This window comes from Hydractinia symbiolongicarpus, chromosome 1, assembly GCF_029227915.1.
Source record: "Hydractinia symbiolongicarpus strain clone_291-10 chromosome 1, HSymV2.1, whole genome shotgun sequence".
NCBI lineage: Eukaryota > Metazoa > Cnidaria > Hydrozoa > Anthoathecata > Hydractiniidae > Hydractinia > Hydractinia symbiolongicarpus.
In genome coordinates this window covers 31,458,828-31,471,173 of record NC_079875.1, presented here as the reverse complement: position 1 = coordinate 31,471,173, position 12,346 = coordinate 31,458,828, and the positions used below count along the sequence as shown (strand labels likewise).

Here is a 12,346-nt window from a genome sequence, read left to right as displayed (position 1 = left end):
GCTTGTTCCATTTTTTACAAAGACACTCGAAATAGCACATCCTTAAAGCTATTTACAGCAGAGAACAAACCAAACTCGACTGAATCGCAAGTCTTGCCCTGAAGTTAAGAGTATTTCCTTATTGTAGGTGTTATCACATGCGCCTAACATCCCTAACGTGCCTTTTGGATTCGGGTCAGGTACACATGTAGTAATAACTTAAACTACTCTTGGTCCCAGTCTTACGCAGTTGTATAGCTACGGACTCTGTGGCGCAATGGTAGCGCGTCTGATTCCAGATCAGAAGGTTGCGTGTTCAATTCACGTCAGAGTCAGAAAAAACAGTATTAAAACATGGTTACAAAATAATGGTTCTTGAGTGAAGTAATTGTAAGAAGAAAATCTTGCTCCAGGTTATGACTTCACTATTGCGTACTGAGGCTTTTTTTCATATCCTTAGAGACAACGAAAACAGTCCCTATTTTTCCAAAGCCATTCTTAATAGAACATTGTGACATGTTGCATGTGACATGGAGGCTCGATGGTCTAGTGGCATGATTCTCGCTTTGGCTGCGAGAGGTCCCGGGTTCAAATCCCGGTTGAGCCCATTATTAAACTGTACCTAATGTTAAAGATAGGGACTGTCTTCTTCGTCTCTATGGATATAATAAAATGTACGGGACATAGAGGCTCAATGGTCTAGTGGCATGATTCTTGCTTTAGGTTCAAATCCCGGTTGAGCCCATTGTTGGAGTGTAACTAATGTTGTCAGTGCAATTTCCGCTTGTTTCATTTTTTAGAAAGACACTCGAAATAGCACATCCTTAATGCTATTTACTGCAGAGAACAAACCAAACTCGACTGAATCGCAAGTCTTGCCCTGAAGTTAAGAGTACTTCCTTATTGTAGGTGTTATCACATGCGCCTAACATCCCTAACGTGCCTTTTGGATTCGGGTCAGGTACACATGTAGTAATAACTTAAACTACTCAGGGTCCCAGTCTTACGCAGTTGTATAGCTACGGACTCTGTGGCGCAATGGTAGCGCGTCTGACTAAAGATCAGAAGGTTGCGTGTTCAATTCACGTCAGAGTCAGAAAAAACAGTATTAAAGCATGGTTACAAAATAATGGTTCTTGAGTGAAGTAATTGTAAGAAGAAAATCTTGCTCCAGGTTGTGACTTCATTATTGCGTACTGAGGCTGTTTTTTATATCCTTAGAGACAACGAAGACAGTCCCTATTTTTCCAAAGCCATTCCTAATAGAACATTGTGACATGTTGCATGTGACATGGAGGCTCAATGGTCTAGTGGCATGATTCTCGCTTTGGGTGCGAGAGGTCCCGGGTTCAAATCCCGGTTGAGCCCATTATTAAAGTGTACCTAATGTTAAAGATAGGGACTGTCTTCTTCGTCTCTATGGATATAATAAAATGCACGGGACATAGAGGCTCAATGGTCTAGTGGCATGATTCTTGCTTTAGGTTCAAATCCCGGTTGAGCCCATTGTTGGAGTGTAACTAATGTTGTCAGTGCAATTTCCGCTTGTTTAATTTTTTAGAAAGACACTCGAAATAGCACATCCTTAATGCTATTTACTGCAGAGAACAAACCAAACTAGACTGAATCGCAAGTCTTGCCTGAAGTTAAGAGTACTTCCTTATTGTAGGTGTTATCACATGCGCCTAACAACCCTAACGTGCCTTTTGGATTCGGGTGAGGTACACATGTAGTAATAACTTAAACTACTCTGGGTCCCAGTCTTACGCAGTTGTATAGCTACGGACTCTGTGGCGCAATGGTAGCGCGTCTGACTAAAGATCAGAAGGTTGCGTGTTCAATTCACGTCAGAGTCAGAAAAAACAGTATTAAAACATGGTTACAAAATAATGGTTCTTGAGTTAAGTAATTGTAAGAAGAAAATCTTGATTCAGGTTGTGACTTCATTATTGCGTACTGAGGCTTTTTTTTATATCCTTAGAGACAACGAAGACAGTCCCTATTTTTCCAAATCCATTCTTAATAGAACATTGTGACATGTTGCATGTGACATGGAGGCTCAATGGTCTAGTGGCATGATTCTCGCTTTGGGTGCGAGAGGTCCCGGGTTCAAATACCGGTGGAACCCATTATTAAAGTGTAACTAATGTTAAAGATAGGGACTGTCTTCTTCGTCTCTATGGATATAATAAAATGCACGGGACATAGAGGCTCAATGGTCTAGTGGCATAATTCTTGATTTAGGTTCAAATCCCGGTTGAGCCCATTGTTGGAGTGTAACTAATGTTGTCAGTGCAATTTCCGCTTGTTTCATATTTTACAAAGACACTCGAAATAGCACATCCTTAATGCTATTTACTGCAGAGAACAAACCAAACTCGACTGAATCGCAAGTCTTGCCCTGAAGTTAAGAGTACTTCCTTATTGTAGGTGTTATCACATGCGCCTAACATCCCTAACGTGCCTTTTGGATTCGGGTCAGGTACACATGCGGTAATAACTTAAACTACTCTGGGTCCCAGTCTTACGCAGTTGTATAGCTACGGACTCTGTGGCGCAATGGTAGCGCGTCTGACTAAAGATCAGAAGGTTGCGTGTTCAATTCACGTAAGAGTCAGAAAAAACAGTATTAAAACATGGTTACAAAATAATGGTTCTTGAGTGAAGTAATTGTAAAAAGAAAATCTTGCTCCAGGTTGTGACTGTTGTGAATGGTTACGGACTCTGTGGCGCAATGGTAGCGCGTCTGACTAAAGATCAGAAGGTTGCGTGTTCAATTCACGTCAGAGTCAGAAAAAACAGTATTAAAACATGGTTACAAAATAATGGTTCTTGAGTGAAGTAATTGTAAGGAGAAAATCTTGCTCCAGGTTGTGACTTCATTATTGCGTACTGAGGCTGTTTTTTATATCCTTAGAGACAACGAAGACAGTCCCTATTTTTCCAAAGCCATTCTTAATAGAACATTGTGACATGTTGCATGTGACATGGAGGCTCAATGGTCTAGTGGCATGATTCTCGCTTTGGGTGCGAGAGGTCCCGGGCTCAAATCCCGGTTGAGCCCATTATTAAAGTGTACCTAATGTTAAAGATAGGGACTGTCTTCTTCGGCTCTATGGATATAATAAAATGCGCGGGACATAGAGGCTCAATGGTCTAGTGGCATGATTCTTGCTTTAGGTTCAAATCCCGGTTGAGCCCATTGTTGGAGTGTAACTAATGTTGTCAGTGCAATTTCCGCTTGTTTCATTTTTTACAAAGACACTCGAAATAGCACATCCTTAATGCTATTTACTGCAGAGAACAAACCAAACTCGACTGAATCGCAAGTCTTGCCCTGAAGTTAAGAGTACTTCCTTATTGTAGGTGTTATCACATGCGCCTAACATCCCTAACGTGCCTTTTGGATTCGGGTCAGGTACACATGTAGTAATAACTTAAACTACTCAGGGTCCCAGTCTTACGCAGTTGTATAGCTACGGACTCTGTGGCGCAATGGTAGCGCGTCTGACTAAAGATCAGAAGGTTGCGTGTTCAATTCACGTCAGAGTGAGAAAAAACAGTATTAAAACATGGTTACAAAATAATGGTTCTTGAGTGAAGTAATTGTAAAAGAAAATCTTGCTCCAGGTTGTGACTGTTGTGAATGGCTACTGTGTCTGTGGCGCAATGGTAGCGCGTCTGACTCCAGATCAGAAGGTTGCGTGTTCAATTCACGTCAGAGCCAGAAAAAACAGTATTAAAACATGGTTACAAAATAATGGTTCTTGAGTGAAGTAATTGTAAGAAGAAAATCTTGATTCAGGTTGTGACTTCATTATTGCGTACTGAGGCTTTTTTTTATATCCTTAGAGACAACGAAGACAGTCCCTATTTTTCCAAATCCATTCTTAATAGAACATTGTGACATGTTGCATGTGACATGGAGGCTCAATGGTCTAGTGGCATGATTCTCGCTTTGGGTGCGAGAGGTCCCGGGTTCAAATACCGGTGGAACCCATTATTAAAGTGTAACTAATGTTAAAGATAGGGACTGTCTTCTTCGTCTCTATGGATATAATAAAATGCACGGGACATAGAGGCTCAATGGTCTAGTGGCATAATTCTTGATTTAGGTTCAAATCCCGGTTGAGCCCATTGTTGGAGTGTAACTAATGTTGTCAGTGCAATTTCCGCTTGTTTCATATTTTACAAAGACACTCGAAATAGCACATCCTTAATGCTATTTACTGCAGAGAACAAACCAAACTCGACTGAATCGCAAGTCTTGCCCTGAAGTTAAGAGTACTTCCTTATTGTAGGTGTTATCACATGCGCCTAACATCCCTAACGTGCCTTTTGGATTCGGGTCAGGTACACATGCGGTAATAACTTAAACTACTCTGGGTCCCAGTCTTACGCAGTTGTATAGCTACGGACTCTGTGGCGCAATGGTAGCGCGTCTGACTAAAGATCAGAAGGTTGCGTGTTCAATTCACGTAAGAGTCAGAAAAAACAGTATTAAAACATGGTTACAAAATAATGGTTCTTGAGTGAAGTAATTGTAAAAAGAAAATCTTGCTCCAGGTTGTGACTGTTGTGAATGGTTACGGACTCTGTGGCGCAATGGTAGCGCGTCTGACTAAAGATCAGAAGGTTGCGTGTTCAATTCACGTCAGAGTCAGAAAAAACAGTATTAAAACATGGTTACAAAATAATGGTTCTTGAGTGAAGTAATTGTAAGGAGAAAATCTTGCTCCAGGTTGTGACTTCATTATTGCGTACTGAGGCTGTTTTTTATATCCTTAGAGACAACGAAGACAGTCCCTATTTTTCCAAAGCCATTCTTAATAGAACATTGTGACATGTTGCATGTGACATGGAGGCTCAATGGTCTAGTGGCATGATTCTCGCTTTGGGTGCGAGAGGTCCCGGGCTCAAATCCCGGTTGAGCCCATTATTAAAGTGTACCTAATGTTAAAGATAGGGACTGTCTTCTTCGGCTCTATGGATATAATAAAATGCGCGGGACATAGAGGCTCAATGGTCTAGTGGCATGATTCTTGCTTTAGGTTCAAATCCCGGTTGAGCCCATTGTTGGAGTGTAACTAATGTTGTCAGTGCAATTTCCGCTTGTTTCATTTTTTACAAAGACACTCGAAATAGCACATCCTTAATGCTATTTACTGCAGAGAACAAACCAAACTCGACTGAATCGCAAGTCTTGCCCTGAAGTTAAGAGTACTTCCTTATTGTAGGTGTTATCACATGCGCCTAACATCCCTAACGTGCCTTTTGGATTCGGGTCAGGTACACATGTAGTAATAACTTAAACTACTCAGGGTCCCAGTCTTACGCAGTTGTATAGCTACGGACTCTGTGGCGCAATGGTAGCGCGTCTGACTAAAGATCAGAAGGTTGCGTGTTCAATTCACGTCAGAGTGAGAAAAAACAGTATTAAAACATGGTTACAAAATAATGGTTCTTGAGTGAAGTAATTGTAAAAGAAAATCTTGCTCCAGGTTGTGACTGTTGTGAATGGCTACTGTGTCTGTGGCGCAATGGTAGCGCGTCTGACTCCAGATCAGAAGGTTGCGTGTTCAATTCACGTCAGAGCCAGAAAAAACAGTATTAAAACATGGTTACAAAATAATGGTTCTTGAGTGAAGTAATTGTAAGAAGAAAATCTTGCTCCAGGTTGTGACTTCATTATTGCATACTGAGGCTGTTTTTTATATCCTTAGAGACAACGAAGACAGTCCCTATTTTTCCAAAGCCATTCTTAATAGAACATTGTGACATGTTGCATGTGACATGGAGGCTCAATGGTCTAGTGGTATGATTCTCGCTTTTGGTGCGAGAGGTCCCGGGTTCAAATCCCGGTTGAGCCCATTATTAAAGTGTACCTAATGTTAAAGATAGGGACTGTCTTCTTCGGCTCTATGGATATAATAAAATGCACGGGACATAGAGGCTCAATGGTCTAGTGGCATGATTCTTGCTTTAGGTTCAAATCCCGGTTGAGCCCATTGTTGGAGTGTAACTAATGTTGTCAGTGCAATTTCCGCTTGTTTCATATTTTACAAAGACACTCGAAATAGCACATCCTTAATGCTATTTACTGCAGAGAACAAACCAAACTCGACTGAATCGCAAGTCTTGCCCTGAAGTTAAGAGTACTTCCTTATTGTAGGTGTTATCACATGCGCCTAACATCCCTAACGTGCCTTTTGGATTCGGGTCAGGTACACATGCGGTAATAACTTAAACTACTCTGGGTCCCAGTCTTACGCAGTTGTATAGCTACGGACTCTGTGGCGCAATGGTAGCGCGTCTGACTAAAGATCAGAAGGTTGCGTGTTCAATTCACGTAAGAGTCAGAAAAAACAGTATTAAAACATGGTTACAAAATAATGGTTCTTGAGTGAAGTAATTGTAAAAAGAAAATCTTGCTCCAGGTTGTGACTGTTGTGAATGGTTACGGACTCTGTGGCGCAATGGTAGCGCGTCTGACTAAAGATCAGAAGGTTGCGTGTTCAATTCACGTCAGAGTCAGAAAAAACAGTATTAAAACATGGTTACAAAATAATGGTTCTTGAGTGAAGTAATTGTAAGGAGAAAATCTTGCTCCAGGTTGTGACTTCATTATTGCGTACTGAGGCTGTTTTTTATATCCTTAGAGACAACGAAGACAGTCCCTATTTTTCCAAAGCCATTCTTAATAGAACATTGTGACATGTTGCATGTGACATGGAGGCTCAATGGTCTAGTGGCATGATTCTCGCTTTGGGTGCGAGAGGTCCCGGGCTCAAATCCCGGTTGAGCCCATTATTAAAGTGTACCTAATGTTAAAGATAGGGACTGTCTTCTTCGGCTCTATGGATATAATAAAATGCGCGGGACATAGAGGCTCAATGGTCTAGTGGCATGATTCTTGCTTTAGGTTCAAATCCCGGTTGAGCCCATTGTTGGAGTGTAACTAATGTTGTCAGTGCAATTTCCGCTTGTTTCATTTTTTACAAAGACACTCGAAATAGCACATCCTTAATGCTATTTACTGCAGAGAACAAACCAAACTCGACTGAATCGCAAGTCTTGCCCTGAAGTTAAGAGTACTTCCTTATTGTAGGTGTTATCACATGCGCCTAACATCCCTAACGTGCCTTTTGGATTCGGGTCAGGTACACATGTAGTAATAACTTAAACTACTCAGGGTCCCAGTCTTACGCAGTTGTATAGCTACGGACTCTGTGGCGCAATGGTAGCGCGTCTGACTAAAGATCAGAAGGTTGCGTGTTCAATTCACGTCAGAGTGAGAAAAAACAGTATTAAAACATGGTTACAAAATAATGGTTCTTGAGTGAAGTAATTGTAAAAGAAAATCTTGCTCCAGGTTGTGACTGTTGTGAATGGCTACTGTGTCTGTGGCGCAATGGTAGCGCGTCTGACTCCAGATCAGAAGGTTGCGTGTTCAATTCACGTCAGAGCCAGAAAAAACAGTATTAAAACATGGTTACAAAATAATGGTTCTTGAGTGAAGTAATTGTAAGAAGAAAATCTTGCTCCAGGTTGTGACTTCATTATTGCATACTGAGGCTGTTTTTTATATCCTTAGAGACAACGAAGACAGTCCCTATTTTTCCAAAGCCATTCTTAATAGAACATTGTGACATGTTGCATGTGACATGGAGGCTCAATGGTCTAGTGGTATGATTCTCGCTTTTGGTGCGAGAGGTCCCGGGTTCAAATCCCGGTTGAGCCCATTATTAAAGTGTACCTAATGTTAAAGATAGGGACTGTCTTCTTCGGCTCTATGGATATAATAAAATGCACGGGACATAGAGGCTCAATGGTCTAGTGGCATGATTCTTGCTTTAGGTTCAAATCCCGGTTGAGCCCATTGTTGGAGTGTAACTAATGTTGTCAGTGCAATTTCCGCTTGTTTCATTTTTTAGAAAGACACTCGAAATAGCACATCCTTAATGCTATTTACTGCAGAGAACAAACCAAACTAGACTGAATCGCAAGTCTTACCTGAAGTTAAGAGGACTTCCTTATTGTAGGTGTTATCACATGCGCCTAACAACCCTAACGTGCCTTTTGGATTCGGGTGAGGTACACATGTAGTATTAACTTAAACTACTCTGGGTCCCAGTCTTACGCAGTTGCATAGCTACGGTGTCTGTGGCGCAATGGTAGCGCGTCTGACTCCAGATTAGAAGGTTGCGTGTTCAATTCAAGTCAGAGTCAGAAAAAACAGTATCAAAACATGGTTACAAAATAATAGTTCTTGAGTTAAGTAATTGTATGAAGAAAATCTTGCTTCAGGTTGTGACTTCATTATTGCGTACTGAGGCTTTTTTTTATATCCTTAGAGACAACGAAGACAGTCCCTATTTTTCCAAATCCATTCTTAATAGAACATTGTGACATGTTGCATGTGACATGGAGGCTCAATGGTCTAGTGGCATCATTCTCGCTTTGGGTGCGAGAGGTCCCGGGTTCAAATCCCGGTTGAGCCCATTATTAAAGTGTAACTAACGTTAAAGATAGGGACTGTCTTCTTCGTCTCTATGGATATAATAAAATGCACGGGACATAGAGGCTCAATGGTCTAGTGGCATAATTCTTGATTTAGGTTCAAATCCCGGTTGAGCCCATTGTTTGAGTGTAACTAATGTTGTCAGTGCAATTTCCGCTTGTTTCATTTTTTACAAAGACACTCGAAATAGCACATCCTTAATGCTATTTACTGCAGAGAACAAACCAAACTCGACTGAATCGCAAGTCTTGCCCTGAAGTTAAGAGTACTTCCTTATTGTAGGTGTTATCACATGCGCCTAACATCCCTAACGTGCCTTTTGGATTCGGCTCAGGTACACATGCAGTAATAACTTAAACTACTCTGGGTCCCAGTCTTACGCAGTTGTATAGCTACGGACTCTGTGGCGCAATGGTAGCGCGTCTGACTAAAGATCAGAAGGTTGCGTGTTCAATTCACGTCAGAGTCAGAAAAAACAGTATTAAAACATGGTTACAAAATAATGGTTCTTGAGTGAAGTAATTGTAAGAAGAAAATCTTGCTCCAGGTTGCGACTTCATTATTGCATACTGAGGCTGTTTTTTATATCCTTAGAGACAACGAAGACAGTCCCCTATTTTTCCAAAGCAATTTTTAATAGAACATTGTGACATGTTGCATGTGACATGGAGGCTCAATGGTCTAGTGGCATGATTCTCGCTTTGGGTGCGAGAGGTCCCGGGTTCAAATCCCGGTTGAGCCCATTTTTAAAGTGTAACTAATGTTAAAGATAGGGACTGTCTTCTTCGGCTCTATGGATATAATAAAATGCACGGGACATAGAGGCTCAATGGTCTAGTGGCATGATTCTTGCTTTAGGTTCAAATCCCGGTTGAGCCCATTGTTGGAGTGTAACTAATGTTGTCAGTGCAATTTCCGCTTGTTTCATTTTTTAGAAAGACACTCGAAATAGCACATCCTTAATGCTATTTACTGCAGAGAACAAACCAAACTAGACTGAATCGCAAGTCTTACCTGAAGTTAAGAGGACTTCCTTATTGTAGGTGTTATAACATGCGCCTAACAACCCTAACGTGCCTTTTGGATTCGGGTGAGGTACACATGTAGTAATAACTTAAACTACTCTGGGTCCCAGTCTTACGCAGTTGCATAGCTACGGTGTCTGTGGCGCAATGGTAGCGCGTCTGACTCCAGATCAGAAGGTTGCGTGTTCAATTCACGTCAGAGTCAGAAAAAACAGTATTAAAACATGGTTACAAAATAATGGTTCTTGAGTGAAGTAATTGTAAGAAGAAAATCTTGCTCCAGGTTGTGACTTCATTATTGCATACTGAGGCTGTTTTTTATATCCTTAGAGACAACGAAGACAGTCCCTATTTTTCCAAAGCCATTTTTAATAGAACATTGTGACATGTTGCATGTGACATGGAGGCTCAATGGTCTAGTGGCATGATTCTCGCTTTGGGTGCGAGAGGTCCCGGGTTCAAATCCCGGTTGAGCCCATTATTAAAGTGTACCTAATGTTAAAGATAGGGACTGTCTTCTTCGGCTCTATGGATATAATAAAATAAACGGGACATAGAGGCTCAATGGTCTAATGGCATGATTCTTGCTTCAGGTTCAAATCCCGGTTGAGCCCATTGTTGGAGTGTAACTAATGTTGTCAGTGCAATTTCTGCTTGTTTCATTTTTTACAAAGACACTCGAAATAGCACATCCTTAATGCTATTTACTGCAGAGAACAAACCAAACTCGACTGAATCGCAAGTCTTGACCTGAAGTTAAGAGTACTTCCTTATTGTAGGTGTTATCACATGCGCCTAATATCCCTAACGTGCCTTTTGAATTCGGGTCAGGCACACATGTAGTAATAACTTAACTACTCTGGGTCCCAGTCTAACGCAGTTGTATAGATACGGACTCTGTGGCGCAATGGTAGCGCGTCTGACTAAAGATCAGAAGGTTGCGTGTTCAATTCACGTCAGAGTCAGAAAAAAAAGTATTAAAACATGGTTACAAAATAATGGTTCTTGAGTGAAGTAATTGTAAGAAGAAAATCTTGCTCCAGGTTGTGACTTCATTATTGCGTACTGAGGCTGTTTTTTATATCCTTAGAGACAACGAAGACAGTCCCTATTTTTCCAAAGCCATTCTTAATAGAACATTGTGATATGTTGCATGTGACATGGAGGCTCAATTGTCTAGTGGCATGATTCTCGCTTTGGGTGCGAGAGGTCCCGGGTTCAAATCCCGGTTGAGCCCATTGTTGAAGTGTAACTAATGTTAAAGATAAGGACTGTGTTCGTCGTCTCTCAGTATATAATAAAACGCACCTGACATAGAGGCTCAATGGTCTAATGGCATGATTCTTGCTTTAGGTTCAAATCCCGGTTGAGCCCATTGTTGGAGTGTAACTAATGTTGTCAGTGCAATTTCCGCTTGTTTCATTTTTTACAAAGACACTCGAAATAGCACATCCTTAATGCTATTTACTGCAGAGAACAAACCAAACTCGACTGAATCGCAAGTCTTGCCCTGAAGTTAAGAGTATTTCCTTATTGTAGGTGTTATCACATGCGCCTAACATCCCTAACGTGCCTTTTGGATTCGGGTCAGGTACACATGTAGTAATAACTTAAACTACTCTGGGTCCCAGTCTTACGCAGTTGTATAGCCACGGACTCTGTGGCGCAATGGTAGCGCGTCTGACTCCAGATCAGAAGGTTGCGTGTTCAACTCAAGTCAGAGTCAGAAAAAACAGTATTAAAACATGGTTACAAAATACTAGTTCTTGAGTTAAGTAATTGTAAGAAGAAAATCTTGCTTCAGGTTGTGACTTCATTATTGCGTACTGAGGCTTTTTTCATATCCTTAGAGACAACGAAGACAGTCCCTATTTTTCCAAAGCCATTCTTAATAGAACATTGTGACATGTTGCATGTGACATGGTGGCTCGATGGTCTAGTGGCATGATTCTCGCTTTGGGTGCGAGAGGTCCCGGGTTCAAATCCCGGTTGAGCCCATTATTAAAGTGTAACTAATGTTAAAGATAGGGACTGTCTTCTTCGTCTCTATGGATATAATAAAATGCACAGGACATAGAGGCTCAATGGTCTAGTGGCATGATTCTTGCTTTAGGTTCAAATCCCGGTTGAGCTCATTGTTGGAGTGTAACTAATGTTGTCAGTGCAATTTCCGCTTGTTTCATTTTTTACAAAGACACTCGAAATAGCACATCCTTAATGCTATTTACTGCAGAGAACAAACCAAACTCGACTGAACCGCAAGTCTTGCCCTGAAGTTAAGAGTATTTCCTTATTGTAGGTGTTATCACATGCGCCTAACATCCCTAACGTGCCTTTTGGATTCGGGTCAGGTACACATGTAGTAATAACTTAAACTACTCTGGGTCCCAGTCTTACGCAGTTGTATAGCTACGGACTCTGTGGCGCAATGGTAGCGCGTCTGACTCCAGATCAGAAGGTTGCGTGTTCAATTCACTTCAGAGTCAGAAAAAACAGTATTAAAACATGGTTACAAAATAATAGTTCTTGAGTTAAGTAATTGTAAGAAGAAAATCTTGCTTCAGGTTGTGACTTCATTATTGCGTACTGAGGCTTTTTTTTATATCCTTAGAGACAACGAAGACAGTCCCTTAATTAAGAGTGAGTACGTAGTAATAGTCGTCAATATCAGGGATCAGGGATCCTTTATTGCTTTCGCGAGATCTGAATTTTACGAATGACAAAAATGGAGATGGTTAGCTAGAATTAAATTTCGCGAATAGTTGCCTAGGAAAATGAAGCACATGGCGAATTTGCCGAAAATTCTAATATAAACTCTTAT

General features: G+C 41.1%; 32 non-coding genes across 32 annotated transcripts; all 32 read left to right on the top strand.

Moving 5' to 3' along the window:
* Positions 1 to 242: 242 nt before the first annotated feature.
* Trnaw-cca (transfer RNA tryptophan (anticodon CCA)) lies at positions 243 to 314 on the top strand. The gene has a single exon. It is a non-coding gene; the product is annotated as a tRNA-Trp (tRNA).
* Positions 315 to 514: 200 nt separating this feature from the next.
* Trnap-ugg (transfer RNA proline (anticodon UGG)) lies at positions 515 to 586 on the top strand. Its single transcript has one exon. It is a non-coding gene; the product is annotated as a tRNA-Pro (tRNA).
* A 417-nt stretch (positions 587 to 1,003) lies between these two features.
* Trnaf-aaa (transfer RNA phenylalanine (anticodon AAA)) lies at positions 1,004 to 1,075 on the top strand. Its single transcript has one exon. It is a non-coding gene; the product is annotated as a tRNA-Phe (tRNA).
* Positions 1,076 to 1,275: 200 nt separating this feature from the next.
* Trnap-ugg (transfer RNA proline (anticodon UGG)) lies at positions 1,276 to 1,347 on the top strand. Its single transcript has one exon. It is a non-coding gene; the product is annotated as a tRNA-Pro (tRNA).
* Positions 1,348 to 1,763: 416 nt separating this feature from the next.
* Positions 1,764 to 1,835, top strand: Trnaf-aaa (transfer RNA phenylalanine (anticodon AAA)). The gene has a single exon. It is a non-coding gene; the product is annotated as a tRNA-Phe (tRNA).
* A 689-nt stretch (positions 1,836 to 2,524) lies between these two features.
* Trnaf-aaa (transfer RNA phenylalanine (anticodon AAA)) lies at positions 2,525 to 2,596 on the top strand. Its single transcript has one exon. It is a non-coding gene; the product is annotated as a tRNA-Phe (tRNA).
* Positions 2,597 to 2,699: 103 nt separating this feature from the next.
* On the top strand, positions 2,700 to 2,771 carry Trnaf-aaa (transfer RNA phenylalanine (anticodon AAA)). The gene has a single exon. It is a non-coding gene; the product is annotated as a tRNA-Phe (tRNA).
* A 200-nt stretch (positions 2,772 to 2,971) lies between these two features.
* Trnap-ugg (transfer RNA proline (anticodon UGG)) lies at positions 2,972 to 3,043 on the top strand. The gene has a single exon. It is a non-coding gene; the product is annotated as a tRNA-Pro (tRNA).
* A 417-nt stretch (positions 3,044 to 3,460) lies between these two features.
* Positions 3,461 to 3,532, top strand: Trnaf-aaa (transfer RNA phenylalanine (anticodon AAA)). The gene has a single exon. It is a non-coding gene; the product is annotated as a tRNA-Phe (tRNA).
* A 95-nt stretch (positions 3,533 to 3,627) lies between these two features.
* Trnaw-cca (transfer RNA tryptophan (anticodon CCA)) lies at positions 3,628 to 3,706 on the top strand. The gene has a single exon. It is a non-coding gene; the product is annotated as a tRNA-Trp (tRNA).
* A 689-nt stretch (positions 3,707 to 4,395) lies between these two features.
* Positions 4,396 to 4,467, top strand: Trnaf-aaa (transfer RNA phenylalanine (anticodon AAA)). The gene has a single exon. It is a non-coding gene; the product is annotated as a tRNA-Phe (tRNA).
* Positions 4,468 to 4,570: 103 nt separating this feature from the next.
* On the top strand, positions 4,571 to 4,642 carry Trnaf-aaa (transfer RNA phenylalanine (anticodon AAA)). The gene has a single exon. It is a non-coding gene; the product is annotated as a tRNA-Phe (tRNA).
* Positions 4,643 to 4,842: 200 nt separating this feature from the next.
* On the top strand, positions 4,843 to 4,914 carry Trnap-ugg (transfer RNA proline (anticodon UGG)). Its single transcript has one exon. It is a non-coding gene; the product is annotated as a tRNA-Pro (tRNA).
* A 417-nt stretch (positions 4,915 to 5,331) lies between these two features.
* On the top strand, positions 5,332 to 5,403 carry Trnaf-aaa (transfer RNA phenylalanine (anticodon AAA)). The gene has a single exon. It is a non-coding gene; the product is annotated as a tRNA-Phe (tRNA).
* Positions 5,404 to 5,498: 95 nt separating this feature from the next.
* Positions 5,499 to 5,577, top strand: Trnaw-cca (transfer RNA tryptophan (anticodon CCA)). Its single transcript has one exon. It is a non-coding gene; the product is annotated as a tRNA-Trp (tRNA).
* Positions 5,578 to 5,777: 200 nt separating this feature from the next.
* Positions 5,778 to 5,849, top strand: Trnaq-uug (transfer RNA glutamine (anticodon UUG)). The gene has a single exon. It is a non-coding gene; the product is annotated as a tRNA-Gln (tRNA).
* Positions 5,850 to 6,266: 417 nt separating this feature from the next.
* Positions 6,267 to 6,338, top strand: Trnaf-aaa (transfer RNA phenylalanine (anticodon AAA)). Its single transcript has one exon. It is a non-coding gene; the product is annotated as a tRNA-Phe (tRNA).
* A 103-nt stretch (positions 6,339 to 6,441) lies between these two features.
* Trnaf-aaa (transfer RNA phenylalanine (anticodon AAA)) lies at positions 6,442 to 6,513 on the top strand. The gene has a single exon. It is a non-coding gene; the product is annotated as a tRNA-Phe (tRNA).
* A 200-nt stretch (positions 6,514 to 6,713) lies between these two features.
* On the top strand, positions 6,714 to 6,785 carry Trnap-ugg (transfer RNA proline (anticodon UGG)). The gene has a single exon. It is a non-coding gene; the product is annotated as a tRNA-Pro (tRNA).
* Positions 6,786 to 7,202: 417 nt separating this feature from the next.
* On the top strand, positions 7,203 to 7,274 carry Trnaf-aaa (transfer RNA phenylalanine (anticodon AAA)). Its single transcript has one exon. It is a non-coding gene; the product is annotated as a tRNA-Phe (tRNA).
* Positions 7,275 to 7,369: 95 nt separating this feature from the next.
* On the top strand, positions 7,370 to 7,448 carry Trnaw-cca (transfer RNA tryptophan (anticodon CCA)). The gene has a single exon. It is a non-coding gene; the product is annotated as a tRNA-Trp (tRNA).
* A 200-nt stretch (positions 7,449 to 7,648) lies between these two features.
* On the top strand, positions 7,649 to 7,720 carry Trnaq-uug (transfer RNA glutamine (anticodon UUG)). The gene has a single exon. It is a non-coding gene; the product is annotated as a tRNA-Gln (tRNA).
* A 688-nt stretch (positions 7,721 to 8,408) lies between these two features.
* Positions 8,409 to 8,480, top strand: Trnap-ugg (transfer RNA proline (anticodon UGG)). Its single transcript has one exon. It is a non-coding gene; the product is annotated as a tRNA-Pro (tRNA).
* Positions 8,481 to 8,897: 417 nt separating this feature from the next.
* On the top strand, positions 8,898 to 8,969 carry Trnaf-aaa (transfer RNA phenylalanine (anticodon AAA)). The gene has a single exon. It is a non-coding gene; the product is annotated as a tRNA-Phe (tRNA).
* Positions 8,970 to 9,170: 201 nt separating this feature from the next.
* Positions 9,171 to 9,242, top strand: Trnap-ugg (transfer RNA proline (anticodon UGG)). The gene has a single exon. It is a non-coding gene; the product is annotated as a tRNA-Pro (tRNA).
* A 415-nt stretch (positions 9,243 to 9,657) lies between these two features.
* Trnaw-cca (transfer RNA tryptophan (anticodon CCA)) lies at positions 9,658 to 9,730 on the top strand. Its single transcript has one exon. It is a non-coding gene; the product is annotated as a tRNA-Trp (tRNA).
* Positions 9,731 to 9,930: 200 nt separating this feature from the next.
* Positions 9,931 to 10,002, top strand: Trnap-ugg (transfer RNA proline (anticodon UGG)). The gene has a single exon. It is a non-coding gene; the product is annotated as a tRNA-Pro (tRNA).
* A 416-nt stretch (positions 10,003 to 10,418) lies between these two features.
* Trnaf-aaa (transfer RNA phenylalanine (anticodon AAA)) lies at positions 10,419 to 10,490 on the top strand. Its single transcript has one exon. It is a non-coding gene; the product is annotated as a tRNA-Phe (tRNA).
* Positions 10,491 to 10,690: 200 nt separating this feature from the next.
* Trnap-ugg (transfer RNA proline (anticodon UGG)) lies at positions 10,691 to 10,762 on the top strand. The gene has a single exon. It is a non-coding gene; the product is annotated as a tRNA-Pro (tRNA).
* Positions 10,763 to 11,179: 417 nt separating this feature from the next.
* On the top strand, positions 11,180 to 11,251 carry Trnaw-cca (transfer RNA tryptophan (anticodon CCA)). The gene has a single exon. It is a non-coding gene; the product is annotated as a tRNA-Trp (tRNA).
* A 199-nt stretch (positions 11,252 to 11,450) lies between these two features.
* On the top strand, positions 11,451 to 11,522 carry Trnap-ugg (transfer RNA proline (anticodon UGG)). The gene has a single exon. It is a non-coding gene; the product is annotated as a tRNA-Pro (tRNA).
* A 417-nt stretch (positions 11,523 to 11,939) lies between these two features.
* On the top strand, positions 11,940 to 12,011 carry Trnaw-cca (transfer RNA tryptophan (anticodon CCA)). Its single transcript has one exon. It is a non-coding gene; the product is annotated as a tRNA-Trp (tRNA).
* The last annotated feature ends 335 nt before the right edge of the window (positions 12,012 to 12,346 follow it).